Source organism: Chiloscyllium plagiosum, unplaced genomic scaffold, assembly GCF_037043375.1.
Source record: "Chiloscyllium plagiosum isolate Xiang-an unplaced genomic scaffold, Cpla_swu_hap1 HiC_scaffold_45, whole genome shotgun sequence".
NCBI lineage: Eukaryota > Metazoa > Chordata > Chondrichthyes > Orectolobiformes > Hemiscylliidae > Chiloscyllium > Chiloscyllium plagiosum.
In genome coordinates, this window is record NW_028270183.1 from 23,595,364 (window position 1) to 23,618,128 (window position 22,765).

Sequence of the window (22,765 nt, forward strand, 5' to 3'; positions counted from 1 at the left end):
CATTCAAGACTACAGTTCCGATCCCAAAGTTTCCTTCTAATGTCCTATAGGGAAGGAAATCTGTCATCCCTAACTGGTATGGTCTACATGTGACTACAGATCCACAGCTGTACAGTTGACTCTTATCTGCTCCCTGACAATTCACTCTAATCAAGGGCAGTTAGGGATGGGCTTGCCAGTGATGCCTGTTCCCATGAACAAATAAGGGAACTAAAAAGTGCTTTTGAAATCCCACCCTTAAACTAGAGAATTTCTCCTCACAGTGCGAGTCCCGTCACATTCTGTTACACCTGTTCGTTGGGGTCCTGCATGAGGCCACTCCCTTTTTTTTACTTCAAAAATATACTTTATTAATAGAAATATCTTTATATATACATTGCCACAAATGCAGTTTTGTTCTGTACCTTCGCATATTGAGGAAACAAACAATGGAGTTTGAAACAACCCAAAGACATCTCTTACACATATTTACATGCATTTAAGGCACTAGGAGGGTACAATAACTGAATGGACCCCCATTTACCTTCAGCAGAAAGACCTCAGGTGGTCTTTCCCAACTGCACCTTGGTAACAGCTGCCCCAAGCTTTAATGTGTCCCTCGGCCCATTGTCCTGAATCTTGGAATGGGCTCTTTGCTGGGACATGTGACTGAGGCAAGGCGCCCAGATTTGACAATCTGCACTGGACAGTTCATGATGGGGGGGGGGGGGGTCGTCACCACCTTCTCAGTTCGTGTATGTATGGGGTGGGGGTTGGGGATGGGTATGAGATGCCCATGACCAAAGGAAGAATGCTCAGCACTGCCTGCCCTCTGGTTGGTTGTCGGACATGTGAGTGGCTGGGGGAACCTAAGGGGCGGGGCACTTGGAATGGAGAGGCAGGACTTGCCATGCGAATGAGACGCCTTCCTATTGGCTGCGGTGTTGCGATTGACATGGAGCAGACAAATGGGGCGGGAGCTGTGCTCCAGCAGTTACAGACAGGGGCGAGCGGCCGGAGGAGCGAGTATTGTGAGTAACTTTTTATCAACTTTTGGAAACTTTTTCTACTGGGCGGGGAAGAGATTCTCTTTCTTCCTGAAGACGATGATGGTCTCGTTTTTACTTTGAGAGGCGACGAGATGTAAAAGCAATGTTTTCGAGATTTGATTTCAGGCAGTGAAATGTTACCAGATTAAAACTGACCAAGGGGTAAATTTCTCCCACGCACCTTTCTCTCTCTCTCTCCCTCCCTCTCCCTCTCTCTCCAAAGCGTGGTGAAAAGTCTCCGTCTTTAGTTCCCAGCTCTTTTGTTTCTGCATCTCGCCTTTGTGTTAAAGAAACCTCTTAAATTGCAATCCCTCCTCTCCCCTCTTTACCCGTCGGTGGTAGAGTTTAGGGTTTAGGATTTAGGAGAGAGAACTGTAGGGTGTCAGACGGAATCCGTGAGAGCTGTGTGGAACCAGCCCCCCGAGGGGTGTTGTACTCTTTTAAGTGGTCTCTGCAGTTACCTGGTGAAGTTCCGGTTAGTTTCAGTCTGATTTTAGCCACACAGCAGTGTCTCCTTTCAGAACAAGAGAGGGGGGGTCAGTAAACCCCTCTATTTCTAGGCTGGGTATCGTGGCAAACGAGGTTTGATTCGAAGATTTCCCTACACCCTCCACTCCTCTCCCTGTTTATTCCTTTTTGAAATGCAGGGTTTGAGTGTAGTAGGAGCGTCCCCACTGTTGAATAGGCGCCTCCATCTCTGGGCTCCTCAAGAGACTGTACAGTATCTCTCATTAGACTTCTCTCTCTCTAACTGACTACCAGGGGAGAGAGGGTTAACTCTACCTCCTCTCCATCTATTTCCCCATCTCCCCCTCCTGCATCCTGATTCAGTGCCCAGTCCTCTCCACCCCTGTCCCCAGGTGTTGATGGAATGCTTACAGAGCGAGGCAAACATCTACTTTTGTGGATTAACTCACTGGTGACTTTTAATTCACTGGATCTGCGAGTCCAATAGCCCCAATTTATAATCAATAAACGGGAAGCAAAGGACACATTAATAAGGGAGAGACCATTCAGCCCATAAATTCAGTCCGATTCTAGTTGACCTGCAGGTGACCTGACTGCTCGATAATGTCTGACACATGGGCAAATATCTCGATCTTAATATCAAGTTGTGTAACTTGAAAAGATTCAGAGAAGATTTACAAGGATGTTGCCCGGGTTGGAGGGTTTGAACTATCGGGTTAAGGTGAGAGGGGAATGATTTAAAAGGGACCTGAGGGGCAATGTTTTCACGCAGAGGGTGGTGTGTGTATGGAATGAGCTCCCAGAGGAAGTGGTGGAGGTGGGTACAATTACATTTAAAAGGCTTCTGGATGGGTATATGTATGGGAAGGGTTTAGAGGGACATGGGCCAAATGCTGGCAAATGGGACTAGTTAATTTAGGATATCTGGGTTGGCATGAACGAGTTGGACCGAAGGCTCTGTTTCAGTGTTGAACCACTCCATGACTCTATCAGTTTATATTTTTGTGGCATTTGGGAAATGTAAGCTGAGTCTGTGCAGCTGGGAAGTTTCTGTTGGGATAGTTTGATCCCAGATTGGTGTAGAGATCCCTCCCCCCTCCTGTATAGGTAGCCTGAGAACTCTCAGAGCTCCTTGGAGAGGCAGTGATGAGATACAAACAAAGCTGACATTGGAGATGAGGATGAGGACTGTCTCCATCTCTCTGTCTCCATCTCTCTGTCACACTTCTGCATTCCCACTAGTGGCCCCTGAGTGACCATCAGGAGCTCTGGCACCCAGCCACAGTTTCTAGCCTGTGGCTGTGATTGAGAGGATAAAGCATGGCACGCTTTGGCTCTGCTGTCTGTGATTTAGTTGAGTGCTGAGTGGTTTTCATTTTAACTCTTTCTCTCTCTATTGCAGTGAGCTGTGCCCTGCACAACACACTCCCATATTTTCTCTGTCCTTCCTTTTTAAGCAAATTTTCAGTTTCTCTGTCTGTCTCTCATAAGCAGGAATTTGTTGCTGGAATTTGAATCCCTGTGGATAGAATCGTGGATTCTATGCTTGAGCTCCGTCACAGTGCATTCCGGTCAATTTTGAGAGGGTCTTCAGGGTAGTGTTGGCCTTTTTGGTGATGTGTACAATTTCAGAAAGGCCACGGAATGTAACCATAAATCATTCTGAACAGTTGCAACTCTCCTTTCTGCCAATAACTGTGTAATCATGGTGACTGTTTGCAAGGTGTCTACAGACTTATTCTTACAATTCATCAACACAACTCTAAGTCATTGCATTCTATTCCTCACTATTATCCTAATGCATATTGTATTCCTCCTATTATCCTAATGCATATTGTATGATATGACCTGTCTGTATTGCATGCAAAACAAAATTGTTTTCACTGTCCCTTGATATGTGATAACAATAAATCAATTAATTTATCCCCTCCACCTACCTACACTCTATATTCCTTTCTCCCTTCTGTCTGCCAATCACTATCTCCCTGTGTCTTGCGCAATTCTTCAGTGCAGCAAGGGTTAATTCTTTTTAGTTAAATGTTTTTGGATCTGTACAAACAGGCAGTTTAAAAATGCAGGGTGGTGGTCTGAAGCCAGGGGCATGGTGTGTGTGGAGTTAATTGCTCCCAGGCAGGCTGCCTGTGCAGATCTTCATTCATAAAGCTTGGAAATTCCCTCTGGGCTGCATTCTTCCTAATTCCAGTGCCATAGCCTTTCACATACTGAGGAGATTTTAAAGAGAAAGAATCCATGCCGTGTGAACAAGGACTGACAGATCACGATCCTTTATTCTACCTACTCTGTCCCACACAACTCTGTGTGGGCATGTTCTGAAATATGCCGTCCCCATTTCCAACCAAAAATGTGATAGGTGGGGGTGGAGTGAGGGTTATTAATCCAGGCTAAATATTTGGGGAAATTCCTCTCCAGTTACATTCCGCGCGCGCACACACACACATACAACACCCTCACGGTCAAATTAACATCTCGATTGCAACAGCAGTCCTCTCAGTACAAGTTGCCAAAGTGGTAACCAAATCAAAATGCTCTGGAGAAAGCAACTTCCAAGTTGTTCATGTGTGGAAATAGACTGTGGAAAAACACAAGAGACCTGACCTTGACAATTCTGAACTGATAGAATTTGGAAGTTGCTGTGGGGAGATGGTGGCGTCGAGGCAGTGTGGCTGGGCTAGTAACCCAAAAGCCTAGGACAGTGCTGTGGATGTGGGTTCATTATTTAAAATGAAACTCATGAATTTGAAACCTATTTCAATTATTTAAAAAAGACTTGTATTTATAGCTAGGCTCAATAATGAATTTATCATTATTTTAAAAACCCACCTGACTCACTAATGTCCTTTTCGGAAATCTGCCATCCTTGCCTGGTCTGGCCTACATACGACTCTAGCTTTACAGCGACGTGGTTGACTCTTAACTACCCTCTGAAATGGCCGATTTGGCTATGCTCAGATAAAGGGCAATTAGGGATGGGCAACAAGCAACTGGCCCACATCCTATGAAAGTAATTGTTTCTTCTGAGTTGGAAAGACAGGGTTACATCTCAGAGGCTTAATATTATTGGAAGACTGAACATTCCTGTTTCTTATATTCACTCATGTGATGTGGCTGAACCAGCCTTTATCACATCCCTGTTGCCCTTGACAAGATAGTGAGCTGTCTCCTTGAATTGCAGCAGTCCTTGCCGCTTAGGGACAATGTGAGGGAGGGAATTCCAAGATTTTAACCCAGCGACGCTGAGGAAATATGTTGAGTCAGGAAGGTGAGTGTCTTGGTGGGGAGCTTGCAGGTGGCAGAATTCTAAAGTTCCCTGATGTCCTTTTCCTTCTAGATGAGAGAGATTGTGGGCTTGGAGAATCCCATAGATTGCTATGGAGCAGAGGGAGGCCATTTGGTCCATCATATGTGCTCCAGTCCTATTACCTGGCAGGTACTGTTGGAGGAACCAACTGATTTGAAACGTGCCTGTTCTATGGTAAAAGTCCATATCCTTGTCAAGAGTGAGCTTCTGAATTATCGTTCACATTCTATGTCACGGTCTTTGTTTAGAAATTGAGGTCTGTAGCAGTGTTGCAACTGCTTCTTTGAGTCTAAGTTTAAGTGGTGGCATAGCTATTGACATCCGACTGTGCAGAAACTCAGTGTAGACTGCTAGAATCTATTGTGACAGGATCAACCGACAGCATTTCTTCTTCATTCAGCTAAAGGAAATCTTCAATTTTTAACACCAACAGCTTTTCAATAACTTCCATCAAATAATTGTCCCTCCCATTTTGCCACACTTGACCCAAATCTGCCACCCTGTCTCTGTTAATCTGGCAACCGTGGATGTGACGGAGCAAGGAAGAAGCAGGAATCATAGTCATACTACACAGAAACAGACCCCTTGATCCAACCTGACCATAATCCTACATTAATCTAGTCCCATTTGCCCCATATTCCTCTAAACCCTTCCTATTGATTATACCCATCCAGATGCCTTTTAAGTGTTGTAATTGTACCAGCCTCTGCCACTTCCTCTGGCTAAAGTGACGACTGCAGATGCTGGAGATCAGAGTCTAGGTTAGAGTGGTACTGGAAAAGCACAGCAGGTCAGGCAGCATCCGAGGAGCAGGAGGAAAATCGACATTTCGGGCAGGAGATTCCTGCGTGAAAAAAAATTGCCCTTTCGTCCCTTTAAAATCCTTCCCGTCTCACCTTAAATCTATGCCCTCTAGTTTTGGACTCGCCCAGCATGGGAAACAGACCTTGTTTATTCACCCTATCGAATATTCTATAAATCTCTATAAGGTCACCTCTCACCTCTGATGCTGCAGGGATAATAGCCCCAGTCTCTTAACCCTCTCCCTCCAGATCAAACCCTCCAACCCTTGCAATGTCCTTGTAAATCTTTTCTGAACCCTTTCAGTTTCACAACATATTTCCTATTGCGGGGAGACCAGAATTGAATGCACCAGCTTTTGGAGTCCTGCTCCTTCAGGTGGTTGTGGAGTATAAGATCGTAAGATCTGTCTTACGATCTTATACTCCATAACCACTCGATGAAGGAGCAACACTCTGAAAGCTAGTGCTTCCAAATAAACCTCTTGGACTTTAACCTGGTGTTGTGATTTTTAACTTTGTAAACCCCAGTCCAACACCGGCAACTCCAAATTAGAATTGAATGCAGTATTCCAAAAGTGGCCTAACCAATGTCATGTACAGCCACGACATGACCTCTCAGCCCCTATACTCAGTGCACTGACCAACAAAGTCAAATATGCCTGTACTTACTATTTCTTCCTTTCACAGACCAACTTCAACCTGCTGGAAAACTGCTTCTGAAAAAATAAACCCCTCTGTTAATGAGGCACCCTAACAAAACAAAAGTTCAAAACAATTTTAAAATTATATCCATCCAAAGTGGCATTGAATATGTTGCATTATGTTGTCCCCTCTGGTTATAGAAGTCTGTTTCTTATCAGCTGTCGTTATTCACGACTAGAGCCTATGCATAGTCCTCACTGACATTTGTATAATTAGCAATCCTCATAGCAACTCCCATCAATTCCATCCCATTTCCCCCATGGAGCCGATCTCATTCCACCTCTCTCTGGATTTCCTTTACCTTTTCCCCCATTTTTATTCCTTCCTTCCCCCACCCTTGCCTCTGATGTTCACTGGTATAACCAATCATGCATTAAACACAATTAGGTCCTTCATGTACCATGCACACTCCCCTCTGCCATCCACCAACTGATGTATGCGGGGAGAGAGTGGCATAGAGTACAATAGGTCAGTGGGGAAGGAGATGAAGGTGATAGGTCAGGGAGGAGAGGGTGGAGTGGATAGGTGGAACAGGAGCTGGGCAGGTCGGACAAGTCCGGACAGGTCAGGGGATCGAGTTGCTGGAGGTTAGAAGCTAGGATGAGGTGGGGGAAGGGGAAATGAGGAAACTGTTGAAATCCACATTGATGCCCTGGGGTTGAAGTGTTCCGAGGCGGAAGATGAGGCGTTCTTCCTCCAGGCGTCTGGTGGTGAGGGAGCGGCGGTGGAGGAGGCCCAGCACCTCCATATCCTCGGCAGAGTGGGAGGGGGAGTTGAAATGTTGAGCCACTGGGCGGTTTGGTTGATTGGTGCGGGTGTCTCGGAGATGTTCCCTAAAGCGCTTTGCTAGGAGGCGCCCAGTCTCCCCAATGTAGAGGAGACCGCATCGGGAGCAACGGATACAATAGATGATATTAGTGGATGTGCAGGTAAAACTTTGATGGATGTGGAAAGCTCCTTTGGGGCCTTGGATAGAGGTGAGGGAGGAGGTGTGGGCGCAGGTTTTACAGTTCCTGCGGTGGCAGGAGAAAGTGCCAGGATGGGAGGGTGGGTCGTAGGGGGGCGTGGACCTGACCAGGTAGTCACGGAGGGAACGGTCTTTGCGGAAGGCGGAGAGGGGTGGGGAGGGAAATATATCCCTGGTGGTGGGGTCTGTTTGGAGGTGGCGGAAATGTCGGCGGATGATTTGGTTTATGCGAAGGTTGGTAGGGTGGAAGGTGAGCACCAGGGGCGTTCTGTCCTTGTTGCGGTTGGAGGGGTTGGGTCTGAGGGCGGAGGTGCGGGATGTGAATGGCCTACTCTTGCTCCTCTGTATGCAATAAAACAATCCTGGCTTCCCTCTCTCCCTCTCTGACTTCTTTAATACCTTTCACTGAAGGATGGATGACTGTATTAATACCCTGCCCCATGTGCGTAACGAATGGCTATTGTTACCTATGCCTGTTTCACCAGCTTACCTTCCTAATAATGTAAAGGAAAGCAGCCCAACAAACCATTCGATACAAATGTCTAACTTTATTGCATCTCCCTGAGGGTTACTATTGTCCGCACCATTTCTCCTCCTCTATATATGTTTATCGATGTGGATGTTTTGTAGTATTCTTAGAATTTTTGAATAATGAGACTTGATTTTCATTGAAACACGATCTCGGCAGGGTGGGGGACCCAGTCAGTGGTTATTGGGAGGGGGTAGGCAGGACATCAACAGTTGCGGCTGCAATGAGATCACCCATGATGGTATTGAATGGCAGAATGAACTTGAGGGGGCTGAATGGCCTATTCCCAGTCCTAATCAGCATATTTGTGTTCATCACCGACTTCTGACAACTGTGCTAATTAGTGCAAACTATGCATCGACAGCTATCCATCAGAAACTCGGATGATACATTCATTATCATTAAACAGTCCCAAGTTAGAAAAACACACCACCTTTTTAACAGCATATTCACCAGGATCAAGTTTACCAAAGAAACTGTTCTTAGACATACTGGTAGAACAAACGAACAACGGTGAATTCCTTATCATGATATACAAAAAGGATATGTATACAGACCAGATTTTTAATTACAACAGTAACCACCCCAACATCCACAAACAGAGCTGTGTCGAAACTCTGTTTAAATGGGCTCTAACATACTGCTACACCTCAGAGCTCCACAAAAAAGAACTCCTCTACAAAGTCTTTGCTAATAATGGGTACCCTAATAGCTTCATCCTCTTGTGCCTAGCATACGAACAACACCAAGAAGACACAGTGTGCCCCAACACACTGACCACCCTACTCTATATTAGAAATGTCACAGAACTGACTACAAGACTCATGTGCCCTCTGGGAATAATGACAGCACACTTTTTGTCAGTTACTATCCAAGACAAAAGACCCGATACCTGCAATGTGCAGGGCGAGTGTTATATACAATATACCATGTAGCAACTGTGAGAAGCATTACAAAGGACAAATGGGCAGAAAACACCAGAATGCATGAGCATTAGCTTGCAATAAAATGACATGGCCAGTTCTCCCTCACGTCAACATACACTGACAACGAACGATACCAATTCAACTGGGACAATGTTACAATACTGGGACAGGCAAAGCAAAGACAAGCTCAGGAATTCCTGGAGGCCTAGTATTCATTCACTGGGGCCATAAACAAGCATGTTGAAATAGACCCTATGTACCGTCCACGACAGTACAAAACCAGAATTAGAACCGTGGGCCGATCACAATAACAGAGCCTCATCTGGAGGCTACATAGCACTGAAGTTGTCACCCCAGTAGGGAGGCAAAACTTCTGCAAAGAAAAATCACCTGGCTTGGTGAATTGACCAACAACTCCTATCCATCAACTCCCTAGTGTTTGGTCAAATTCCCTCAATCCAGGGTCTGCCAGCTCTTTGTATTACTTCAGCACCTTTTCCCTACTCTCACCTTGGTCTTCAATCCTCTTTCTCACTTGCTGTCAGCTGGAGGTCTTTGTAAACACAGAGCTTGCATTTCCCATTCCCAAAATGTCCCCTGGAATTGTTTGAAGCCTTTAGATAAATGAAAGCTCCAACAATACTCAAGAAGCTTGACATCATCCAGGACAAAGCAGCCTCTTGATTGGCACCACATCTACAACCATCCACACTCTCTCCACCACCAATACTCGGGTAGCAGCAGTGTGTACCATCTACAAGGTGCACTGCAGAAATTCACTGAAGATCCTTTCACGGCACCAACCGAATCCATAACTAATTCCGTCTACAGGGACAAGGGCAGTAGATACGTGGGAACGCCACCTCCTGCAAGCTCCCCAACCAAGACACTCCCCATCCTGATTTGGAAATATATTGCTGTTCCTGGGTCAAAATCCTGGAATTCCCTCCCTAAGGGCATTGTGGGTTTACCCACAGCAGGCAGACTGCAGCAGTTCAAGAAGGCATGGTGGCACAGTGGTTAGCACTGCTGCCTTATAGCGCCAGGGTTCAATTCCTGCCTCAGGTGACTGGGCAAACTCCACAAAGACATTCTCCCTGTGTTTGCGTGGGTTTTCTCCGGGCGCTCCGGTTTCCTCCCACAGTCAAAAAACGTGCAGGTTAGGTGAATTGGCCATGCTAAATTGCCTGTAGTGTTAGGTGTAGGGGAATGGGTCTGGGTGGGAGGGTCGGTGTGGACTTGTTGGGCCAAAGGGCCTGTTTCTACACTGTAAGTAATCTAATCTAAAGGCAGCTCACCATCACCTTCTCAAGGGGCAACTACGGATGGGAAATACATGTTGGTCCAGCCAGTGCCACCCATATCCCACAAATGAATAAAAAGGCAGCCAATTTCCGCATGGAAGAATTTCACAAAAAGCAGTGAGATGTCATCCTATTTCACTGATGTTGATGGAGGGGTGACTGTTGGCTCCGAGAACATTAGAGCTCCTTTTCGAGCAATACCACAGGAGGGCAAGCAGCAAGGTCTGCTTGAAGCTTCGGCCTCTGAAGTGAAGGTATCTCCCATCAAGCCCGGCACAAGATGCACTAAAGAAATGTTGACCATTGGTCCAGTTAGTTTACAATTACTGAGGTGAATCTCCAGGTAGATCAGGTCTGACCCCTGCTCCAGTAACTGCCAGCTGGATTTCCAGTGTTGGGCTGGTAAGATGGCTTCTACAGGAGGAAATGAGCTTCCATAATTTAGACTAGTCTGTGAGAATTAGGTTCAGGAGAGATGTTAGGAAGCACTTCTACATAAAGGGTGGTAGAGGTTTGGAACTCTCTTCCACAGATTGGATTTAAAATTAGCTAAATAATTTTTTTAAGCAAAGAGGAGATTTGGGACAAAGGCAGGTATATGGAGTTAGGCCACAGATCAATCTCTTTAAATGGCAAAGTGGGCTGAATGGCTTACTTCTGTTCCTATCTTGGCATCTTTAACAAATATCCATTAAATCCTGCACTCAGGTCTTAGCTGGGGCTCTGTGGGTATGATTGTCATGTCAGGAGTCGGAGAACTGTGGATTTGAATCTCATTCCAGCGATTTAACAATTTTATAATCTGGGTTGAAAAATCCAAAGCAGTACTGAGGGAGCACAGTGTTGTAGCAAATATCTCAGCCACTATCCCTTTGTTTCTCCTCAGACCATCTAGCTGTCTCAGTCTCCATTTGTTCAGTCAGCAACAGGACTGCTGGCCAATCAGTAAGCTATGTAGGTATTCCAAGTGTAATCTGACCATATCTGTCTGTAATCTGTGCATATAATACACATATTAGTGTATATTGTGTTAGTAAACCTCCAGATATCTGACTCCATAGCATTTCAGCTCCTTGTGGTATATGTTACATGAATGTATTGAACATCACATTTTGTCTTGAGTGGGACATAGGTACTAAAAGATGGTGATAGCATGAAATAGCAGTTTTGAACGTATTTTTCTGACAGTCACCTATCACTTGTCTGAGTTCAGAGTTGAAGTTCTTATTAGCCAAGTCTATAGTTATACTGAAGCAAGCAGCATTTTGTAAGTACACCCTCTTTATTTAAAAAGTGACAGGCACTTATTAAAAGGTGCTGAAAGGACAGTTCCACCCTAACAAAAGGTGTTCAGAACCAAATATAGAAAAATGCAGAGAAAAGGTTGAAATGTTTAGAAAAAAGACCTTATGCAAGTCAATTCTGCTAGATTACCTCTCTCAAATGGCCACAAAAGTTGTGCATGATGTCACAGCTTTGTTTTTGATGCAGACACCCCTGTCAGACACAAACCTGTGACATTCTAAATGGCAATGAAATATTTTTAAAGCTGTAACAAGGAGAAAAAAAGTAAACACAAAGGAGAACAGAAGTAGAAATAAGTGAAACCTTACACTACATCACTGATTCCTTTTGTGCTTTTTAACAATGGCAAAGAATAGCTGGATGAACTTTGGATCATTCGGGAGGATGTGGGAGTGAAAGAGGGGAGTTATAAGGAGGTAGTCACACCCACGTTAGAGGATAAAGATGGCTGGGTTACCATTAGGAGAGGGAAAGGGAATAGGTAGACAGTGCTATTTTGGATACTGGTGGTGGGGTACGAACCACCGGGGAAAGCCTCAGCAGCCAGGTCTGTGGCACTGAGCCTGCCTCTGTGGCTCCGAAGGGAAGGGGGAGAATAGGAGAGTGATAGTGATAGGAGATTCAATGGTGAGAGAAACAAGACAGGAGATTCTGTGGATGCGAATGAGATTCATAGATGCTGTGTTGTCTCCCGGGTACCAGGGTCAGGGATGTCTCTGATCGAGTCTACAGGATTGTTAAGGGGGAAGGAGAGCAGCCAGAAGTCATGGTACACACTGGTACCAATGACCTAGTTAGGAAAATGGATGAGGATTTGAAAAATGAATATAGGGAGTTAGGTTGGAAGCTAAAAAGCAGAGTAGTAATCTCAGGATTGCCAACAGTGCCATGGGCTAGTGAGGCTAGGACCAGAAATCAAGTGCAAATGAACATGCAGCTGCAGGATAGGTGAAGGAGGGAGGGCTTTAGATATGTGGGTCACTAGGATACCTTCTGGGGAAAGTGGGTCCTGTATAAGGAGGACAGTTGCACCTGAACTGGTGGGGTACCAATATCATGGGTGGGAGGTTTGCTAGAGCTCTTTGGGAGGGTTTAAGCTAGTTTGGCAGAGGGAACCAGAGCTATGGATCAGAGGATGGGGTAGCTAGTGTACAGCCAGATATAGAATGGAAAGAGTCTGTGAGGAAGGATAGATAGTTGATAGGGCAATGTTGCAGTCAGTGTGATGGGATGAATTGTATCTATTTTAAAGCAAGAAGTATCGGGAATAAGGTTGTTGTACTTGGCCGATGGATCAGTACTTGGAGCTACGATGTTGTGGCCATTTTGGAGTCTTGGATATCACAGGGGCAGAAATGGTTGTTGGATGTTCTGGGGTTTAGATGTTTCAAAAGGAGGGAGGTAACAGAGGTACGGGCTGGCATTGCTAATTGGGGATAGTATCACAGCTGCAGAAAGGGAGGTCGCAGAAGAAGGAAGCTTGCTTAAGATTGGTGTGGCAAGGATCACACAGGGCTTTGGAGGGTTATAAAGTAGCCAGGGAAGGACTGAAGAGTTAGAAAGGGGCATGAAGAAACCTTGGCGGGTAGGATTAAGAAAAATCCCCAAGGAATTGAACACTTATGTGGTGAACAAGAGGATGGCCAAAATGAGGTAGGGCTCGTCCGGGATAGTGGAGGGAACTTGTGCCTGTAGTCGGAGGAGCTGGAGGAGGTCCTTAATGATTTTTTTTTGTTGCTATAGTATTCACTAGTGAGAGGGACCTTGTTGTTTTGTGAGGACAGTGTGAAACAGGCTGATATGCTCGAACAGGTTGTTAAGAAGGAGGATGTGCTGGAAATTTTGAAAAACACTGAGGATAGGAAATCCCCTGGGCCAGAAGGGATATACCCAAGTTTCCTTACAGGAAGTGAGGGAAGAGATTGCTGCAACTTAGGCAATGAGCTTTTCACCCTCACTGCCCCTTGGAGTAGTACCAGATGATTGGAGGGTGGCAAATGGTTTTCCCTTGTTCAAGAAAGAGAATAGGGATAATCCTGCAAATTACAGACCAATCAGTTTTGGGTTTGTCATAGGCAAATTATTGGAGAGGATTCTGAGAGACAGGATTTATGATTTCTTGGAAAGCCATAGTTTGATAGTCAGCATGGCTTTGTGAAGGGCAGGTCATGTCACAAGCCTTATTGAATTCTTGACGATATGACAAAACACATTGAAGGTAGAGCAGTGAATGTGGTGGACGTGGACTTTAGCAAGGTTTTTGTTCAGGTTCCCCATGGTAGGCTCATTCAGAATGTAAGGTTGTAGGTTCAATGAAACATTGACAGGATGCAGAACTGGGCTGATAAATGGCAGATGGAGTTCAACCTGGCGAAGTGATTCATTTTGGAAGCTCTAATTTGAATGCAGAAGACCGGGTTAAAGGCTGGAATCTTGACAGTGTGGAGAAACAGAGAGATCTTGGGATCCATGTCCATAGATCCCTCAAAGTTAGCATCCAGGTTGATAGGGTTGTTAGGGTGTATGGTGTGTTGACGTTCATTAGCAGGAGGATTGAATTTCAGAACCATGAGGTTATGCTGCCGCCCTTTCGAGCCCTGGTTCGACCACATTTGGAATATTTTGTTCAGTTCTGGTCACCTGATTATAGGAAAGATGTGGAAGCTTTCGAGAGGGTGCAGAGGAGATCGACCAGGGTGCTGCCTGGACTAGAGGGCATGTTTTACCAAGAAAAGTCGAGGGAGCTAGGGCTTTTCCTATTGGAGTGAAGAAGGGTGAGAGCTGACTTGATCAAGGTGTACAGGCATAGAAAATGAATAATCAGAGACATTTTCCCAGTGCAGAAATGACTATTGCAAAGGGGCATAAATTTGAGGTGCTTAGAGGAAGGTTTTGGGGAGATGTCAGAGGTCAGTTCTTTACACACAGTGGTAGGCGCATGGAATGCACTGCCAGCAGTGGTGGTACAGTCACCGTGCTGTCCCATTATAAGTTAATATTTCAAGTTCAGAAATTGCCTCCAAGTTGATCTCCATCATGCTGGGTGGAGCTTTCTGGATATGCTCCACTTAGTTAGATGTCTAGTCGCAAAACTCAAGGTTGTCGTTAGCTGATAGTTTGACCGCCTTCTGATCTCCCTTATCAGACAACCAGACCACATGTGTTATACAGGAAGTCCCAAGGTAATGAATGAGTTCCGTTTTTTTTTTCCATTCTTTGTAAGCTGAATTTGTGTGTAAGTCAGAACAGATCCGGGTCAATTAGTCTGCCTGTTCGTTAAGATGAAACATTGTACATAACTCTGGACTTTTAAAAATAACTTTGAAAAATGAGAAGTTTGAGTTCGGTTTGTAAGTATGGGACGTTCATATCCTGAGGATGTCCTGTATGATGTACAGCATGCAATGGGCCAGCTCAGTGGTTAGCACTGCTTCCTCACGGTGCCAGGGACCTAGGTTTGATTTCAACCTCAGACGATCTCTGTGTGCAGTTTGCACCTTCTCCCCGTGTCTGCGTGGGTTTCCTCCGGGTCCTCCAGTTTCCTTCCACAATCACCAAAGATGTGCAGGTTAGGTGAATTGGCCATGCTAAATTGACCATAGTGTCCAGGGATGTGTAGGTTAGGTGCATTAGTCAGGGAAAATGGGAATAGGTCTGGATGGGTTACTCTTCGAAGGGTTGGTGTGGACTTGTTGGGCCACTTGTTGGGCCTGTTCCCACACTGTAGGGATTCTATGAGCACAACACAGCATGAAATCACACAAAGTCCTGTCGATTACGCCAATATTGTTGTCCTGTTCCGCTCCCCCACCCTCAGTCAAAGCAAAACGTTCAGAGACAAGTATGGTTTTACTTCCTTCATCTTTGTTCTGGGCCCTGGAGGGAGAGAGAACGATCGCCCATGTTCACAGAGACATGAGTTCATGGTCTTCTCTGGAACAGCAGTTTCTGAATGAACTATATCGTCATCTTACAGGGAGGAGCATCCAGATAACGCAACATACATATGATTTGGATGACTGTTACAGTCAGCAAGCATCAACAGTAAAGACTTAAGCCATCTGCTGTTGCACAATGAATAACTGGCTTCACATAATGAATACTTGTTAAACTGACATCATAAACTGAATGCTACTCATCTTTGTTACATGGCTGTATATAATAAATGCTTTTCCACCTTGTTAACCCATTACCCTTGCCTACAGAACCCCATTATAACTGCAAGTTTTTTTAATCTGATCTGAGTCATGCTCAGCTGAACCTCTTGTTTTACAAAACTCAGAACTTAGCTCTTTCCCTGCCTGCTTATACCCGATACACATTCTCACTCCCTCCTTTTATATAACCCACCGCAATGGCACTACCAGCTTTCATAAGACTCTGACAGCCAGTATTTAAGCAAGTTATTGACACACAGCATACAATGATTATAACAACAAAAATTACTAGTCTGTTACAGTAATTAGAATTTGAAGAATCCTCACTTGGGGGGGGGGGAAAAAGAATCACCAGTAAAGTTCTTAAGTCCACAGTCCTTAATGACCACTCTGTCCCCTCCAAGTTGAGTGGAAATGAACCGTTTTCCAAAATCTCCTTTACTAAAGTCCAACCTGAAAACAAAATTTAGTCTGTTTTTGCATCATTCCTCTGAGAAAACTAATTTTTTTGGATAAAGGTAGTTAAATACTTCACAAAACAGATGAGACTGCTGTCCTTGCAGAGATGCTTCAGGTGGAGGATACCAGTGCAACTGAGCAGGAAGTGCAGCAGCTGCAGGTTCAGCAGCAGCCTCGGTGAACACAGCATTCTATGCTGCGTCTGCTCCCGCCCTGCTGTTAAATGTAACAAAGTCAACTGGCTGTCGTGATGTTAGCTTGATCAGTGAACCATAATATCCCTTAAATGATCCAAAGACAAGGTAAGGCTCACGTGGTTTAATGTCCACAGGAAGATCACTGACAAGAAGCATACCAGTCTCCTCTTCACTGTTATTAGTTTCTTCCCTATTTGTGCTCGAGACTGGGGAGCTGATTGAATCCATTGGATCAGGTTGTGGAGGGGTGGGCGGTGATCTGAAGGCGTGCCTTACCTGTGAATGGAGAAACTCGAGAGATGATGTTAGTTCCTGAAAGTATCTTTGCATTTCTTTTCTCGTTCCTTCCTTGGTTATCAGTATGAAGACAGTCACACATTTAACGACTCTAAATCGTGTCTGCCTATTTCAACACGATTTGAATTCTTGAAGTCTGTTACTCTGTTCACTATTTATGTCTTTATCTTGTAAATAAACTTGTAAATTGTACTGCCAAAACAATTCTGTCAACTATAAACAACAATCAATGGTCAAAATCAAATCCTCGGGGATCCCTTTCAGGGTTATTCAAAAATTATTTTCCTTTAACAAATAGCTTGCACACTAGCCAATATCAATAAGGAAAATATTTCCAAAATCTGAAACAGCAAGAAAACATAAGTGTTTCCTATGCTTTAGCAATTGAAGAGTCAGTTTCACTTCAGATTTAAATCTCAAATATTTGTGGGAAACAAATGCTGAATATTTTAAAAATATTTTCTCCAAATGAAACTTCCCAAATAAAATAGTCAAAATTACGGTGGCAATTTTGGGAGAGATCAACATTCTTTGTATTTGCAATATGAAGGGGGCCACTGAAGTTGTAACAATAATTAACAGGATTTAAGCAGCTCAGTCTCCAGTTCTAATATTGTCTAGAAAATCTGAACAAAACATCAAACTAAAAATGCACCCTTCTTTTTGTGAACATTCTGCATTAAAAACACAGCAGCAAAGATATTTTAATACAATATACTCTCTTATCTGGCTAAAGCATGATCACTGATCCAATGTTTTTTAAACAGGCATTGTAAAATTTCAAACACATCAGGGGGTCAAGGCACTCAATAAATTTGTTTTAAGGTTACAAGTTTGATAATTTTGAAAAGGACATAATGTTGTACAATTTCAATGTAAAAATAAAATCTGTCCCACTATCCAGCCTACAAAACATATTGAATTGATATCCTAATTCAAACAAGACAAAGCAGTTACTTAAAAGGATTTTCTGAACCAGGGTTTTAACAAACCAAATATTTAAACATCAAACACTCTCAGCATGGCACAATTTATATTGAAATTTCAGCCCAAGTATTAGTATCTTAATGTCAGTGTTTTCTCACTTTCTTTTAACATCCTCTCACTGAAATTACACTTGTCAAAAGAGGAAGCCCTTGTAGCGGACCACATGGCACCGCAATCCAAGCCACACACTTTACCCCAGAACAAAGATTCTCAGAGCCTCAAATTTCACCACCAGGGGACTTTAACCCCTTTCTCACTTTACTCCTCACGGGTGCTTGAATCCCACTTAAACGCAGAAAGCTTGAACCTCAAATCAACCCACCCAGTAGACTGTAATCTCAGTTACACCCCCAGAGGACTCAACCCAGTACCATGCAGAGGACTCGAACCTCAATCACATTTCCCCCCACCGCAGGGGACTCGAACCGCAGTACCACGCAGAAGACTTGAACCTCAATCAAACCCACCCCAGGGAACTCTAACCCCATTACTGTGCAGAGGACTCGAACCTCAATCATAGCCTCCCACCCTGTGCAGCGCAGAGGACTTGAACCTCTGCCTGTCAGCGCGCCTGCCAAACTGCGTCTCTTGACTGAACTAATTACTGTTCAAGGAATCCAAAGGATAGAGAGCGATTGAATGAAGGGACCGTCTCTGGCACACAGGAATATTGAGAGGGACCAAGGTTTAAAATCTTATCTTGTGGGCCCGTCCGTCTTGAGACACCGCTGTTCCGGGTGGCCACTGACACCGTCTGATTGTAATTATTTGTTTGGATCCTGCTGACTATGCCAATGTTGTCATCCTGCTTCCCAACCCCCACAGTTGAAGCAGAATGCTCAGAGACAGTGTAGTTTTACATCCTTCATCTTTGATCCAGGCCCTGGAGGGAGAGAGAACGATCGCCCATGTGCACAGAGACATGAGTTCACTGTCTTCTCTGAAACAGCAGTTTCTCAATGAATTATATAGTCATTTTACAGGGAGGAGCATCCAGATAATGCAACATACATATTAATTGGGTGACTTTTACAATCAGCGAGCATCAACAGTAAAGATTAAGCCATCTGCTGTTGCACAATGAATAACTGGCTTCACATAATGAATACTTTTCACCTTGTTAAACTGAATGCTACTCATCTTTGTTACATGGCTGTATATAATAAATGCTTTTCCATCTTGTTAACCCATTACCCTTGCCTACAGCACCCCATTGTTAACTGCAAGTTTTTATCTGATCTGAGTCATGCTCAGCTGAACCTCTTGTTTCACAAAACTCAGAACTTAATTCTTTCCCTACCTGCTTAAACCCGATACACATTCTCAGTCTTCGGAGGGGCGTTGTGGACTTGGGCCAAATGGCCAGTTTTCACACTGTAAGGATTTTATAAGCACACCACAGCGTGAAGTCTCCCAAAAAAGTGGTGATCACTGTATTGAGGAGAAATCTAATTGTATTGTACATTCGTGAAAGTGTTCTGCAAATGTCTGAAGGTGATGTAACTGGTGTGCATCCTTGTTAATGTTTATCAGACCATTTCAAATTTGGGGGCAAGAAAGGGGGAATGTTGTTTTGTTGCACAGATCTCAAGGTAGCTCAATGGCATCACAGCATGTGGCATGCTCATACAAAAGTTTAAAAACCTTGCTCTTTATGCAGTCAGTCAACAGTTAAGTCAGCCTGTTTGCTAACTAGACAGTCAACTATTTTTAGATTATGTACCTGTAATTTGAGCATTAAAACCAGATTCTTGTACCATGGTAGTGTCCCTATCTGAGTGAAGAGGTGTGGGCATAACTCCCACCTGCTCCAGAAGTGTAACATCCCTGAACAAGTAAATATTTAGTAACCAGGATGTGTAAGTCTGAGATATCACATTGGGGTGCACCAGTTTACTAACAAATTTCCAGATATTGAACTCAATCTGAACACAACTCTTTGTGGTACAGGCTGTGTGGGCTGAGACGCAGAAAACCGTGAAGCCCCACCCATAGGGCGTTTTGGAGGTAATCTCTCCACTGATTTGTTAAACCGAGGTCCCAGTACACTAATTTACAGCGTGAAGGGAGAAGTTAACATTGGTGCTGCGTGGTTAGTACTTATTCCCCTTCACTCCCCAGTTTCAAAAGGAGGTTGTAAAAGGTTCTTTATGAATACAGATCGGCACCCCACCACACCCCGCAAACTCTCACTGATTGCGGAACTGTGATGGGCAGTTACAGTTTAAACACATGCTGACCCGGCAGAGGATGCCCTCACAGCATCCCCCACCCAACCCCTAAAACCCCGCGCACAGACCCCTTTCAGCAATCACCAACTTTATTCAGAAAGAGCGTTAATGATGCTACTAAAGTGGGATCAGTCTGCATCTCTCCAGAGCTCTGCCTGCTTTCCCTCTCTTGGTATGGATAGATTAGATTACCTACAGTGTGGAAACAGGCCCTTCGGCTCAACAAATCCATACCGACCCTCCGAAGTGTAACCCACTCAGACCCCCTGACTAATGCACCTAAAACTACGGGCATTTGAGCATGGGCCAGTCCACCTGACCTGCACATTGGGGACTGTGGGAGGAAACCAGAGCACTCGAGGAATCTCCACCAGAGATGTCACAGGGTGTTTGGGCTTTCGACTATATGGATGGATAAATTGGAGGGTTGATTTACATAGAAAGACAGAAAGAGAGGGAGGGGAGAAATGAGATGTAGGGAAGAAGGAATATAATAGGGTAGGGTGTAAAATGAGAGAGGATGAAAAAGTGGGTAGATAGGGGAAAGAAGAGAGAGAGGGAGAGAGAGGGGAGGACAATAGCGAACGCTAGGGGAAGCATAGACAAAGAATTGAGTGGAAAGATGAGGGAGGAGGGACAAGAGAGGGAAACAGTATATTAAAGGGAGAAAGGAGGAGAGAGAGAGAGAGAGAGAGAGGAAAAAAAGGAGCAAATGAGAGAAGAAAAAAAGAGCAGCAATACAAACAAGAGAAGAAATAAAAAAAGAGAAGAAATAAAAAGAGAAGAAAAACGGAGAGGGAAAAAAGCGAGAGAGAAGGGAAATAAGAGAGAGAAGGGAAAAAAGAGAGAGAAGAAAAAACGAGAGAGACGAAAAAGAGAGAAGAAAACAAAGAGAGAGAAGAAAAAAAAGAGAGAGAAGAAAACAAAAGAGAGAGAAGAAAAAAAAGAGAGAGAAGCAAAAAAAGAGAGAGAAGAAACAAAAGAGAGAGAAGAAAAAAAGAGAGAGAAGAAAAAACGAGAGAGAAGAACAAAAGAAAGAGAGAGAAGAAAAAAAGAGAGAGAAGAAAAAAAGAGAGAGAAGAAACAAAGAGAGAGACAGAAACAAAGAGAGAGAAGCAACACAAGAGAGAAGAAAAGAGAGAGAAAAACAGAGAGAGACAAAGAGAGAAGAAAAGAGACGAAGAAAAAGAGAGAGAGCAAAAAACGAGAGCAGAAAAAAAGAGAGAGAAAAAAAGAGAGAAGAAAAAGAGCGCAGAAAAAAAGAGAGAAGCACAAAGAGAAGAGAAACAAGAGCGAAAAAAAAGAGAGAGCACAAAAGAGAGAAGAAAACAAGAGAGAAGAAAAACAGAGAGAAGCACACAAGAGAGAAGAAAAGAGAAGAAAACGAGAAACACAGAGAGAGACAAAAGCGAAGAAAAAACAGAGAGAAGAAACAAACGAGCGAACAAGAGAGAAGAAAAAAGAGAGCGCAGCAAAAAAGAGAGAAGAAACAAAAGAGAGAAGAAAAAAGAGAGAAGAGAAAAAAGCAAATCCCCCCCCTCTCTCTCCCCTCTCAGACAGAAACGCCGCGAGCCGACCAAAGAGCGAGAAGAAAAAGAGAGAGAAGAAACAGAGAAGAGAAGAAAGAACGAAAGGCTCCCCCCCTCTCTCTCCCTCTCGCTCCCCACGAGCCGCCCACTCGGCTCCCCCACTCTCTCGCCCCCCCACTCTCCTCCCTCTCTCCTCCCCCCCACTCTCTCCTCCCCCCCCCACTCTCTCCTCCCCCCCCCACTCTCTCCTCCCCCCCCCACTCTCTCCTCCCCCCCCCCACTCTCTCCTCCCCCCCCACTCTCTCCTCCCCCCCCCCACTCTCTCCTCCCCCCCCCACTCTCTCCTCCCCCCCCCCCACTCTCTCCTCCCCCCCCCACTCTCTCCTCCCCCCCCACTCGCTCCTCCCACCCCCCCCTCTCCTCCCACCCCCTCTCCTCCCCCCGTCTCTTTCCCCCCTCTCTCTCTCCTTTCCCACCTCTCTCTCCTTTCCCCCCTCTCTCTCCTCCCCCCCCCCCTCTCTCCTCCTCCCCCCCCTCTCTCCTCCCCCCCCTCTCTCTCCTCCCCCCCCTCTCTCTCCTCCCCCCCTCTCTCCTCCCCCCCCTCTCTCTCCTCCCCCCCCCTCTCTCTCCTCCCCCCCTCTCTCTCCTCCCCCCCCTCTCTCTCCTCCCCCCCCCTCTCTCTCCTCCCCCCCCTCTCTCTCTCCTCCCCCCCCCCTCTCTCCTCCCCCCCCTCTCTCTCCTCCCCCCCCCTCTCTCTCCTCCCCCCCCTCTCTCCTCCCCCCCTCTCTCTCCTCCCCCCCTCTCTCTCCTCCCCCCCTCTCTCTCCTCCCCCCTCTCTCTCCTCCCCCCCTCTCTCTCCTCCCCCCCTCTCTCTCCTCCCCCCCTCTCTCTCCTCCCCCCCCTCTCTCTCCTCCCCCCTCTCTCTCCTCCCCCCCCTCTCTCCTCCCCCCCCCTCTCTCCTCCCCCCCCCTCTCTCCTCCCCCCTCTCTCTCCTCCCCCCTCTCTCTCCTCCCCCCTCTCTCTCCTCCCCCCTCTCTCTCCTCCCCCCTCTCTCTCCTCCCCCCCCTCTCTCTCCTCCCCCCCCTCTCTCTCCTCCCCCCCCTCTCTCTCCTCCCCCCCCACTCTCTCCTCCCCCCACTCTCTCCTCCCCCCCCACTCTCTCCTCCCCCCCACTCTCTCCTCGCCCCCCACTCTCTCCTCCCCCCCCACTCTCTCCTCCCCTCCCCACTCTCTCCTCCCCCCCCCACTCTCTCCTCCCCCCCCCCACTCTCTCCTCCCCCCCCCCACTCTCACCTCCCCCCCCCCACTCTCTCCTCCCCCCCCCACTCTCTCCTCCCCCCCCACTCTCTCCTCCCCCCCCCCCACTCTCCCTCCCCCCCCACTCTCTCCTCCCCCCCACTCTCTCCTCCCACCCCCCCTCTCCTCCCACCCCCTCTCCTCCCCCCGTCTCTTTCCCCCCTCTCTCTCTCCTTTCCCACCTCTCTCTCCTTTCCCCCCTCACTCTCCTCCCCCCCCCCCCCCCTCTCCTCCCCCCCCTCTCTCCTCCCCCCCCTCTCT

The 22,765-nt window shown here is 46.0% G+C and overlaps 1 protein-coding gene across 1 annotated transcript in view; it reads left to right on the top strand.

Annotated features, from left to right (window-relative positions):
* The first annotated feature begins 996 nt into the window (after positions 1-996).
* LOC122548295 (lysophosphatidic acid receptor 1-like) overlaps positions 997-22,765 on the top strand; it is an 85,327-nt gene continuing 63,558 nt past the window's right edge. Inside the window, exon 1 of the mRNA XM_087983158.1 lies at positions 997-1,010. The gene's annotated coding sequence lies outside the window, so the exon portion shown is untranslated. The remainder of the gene's footprint in view (positions 1,011-22,765) is intronic.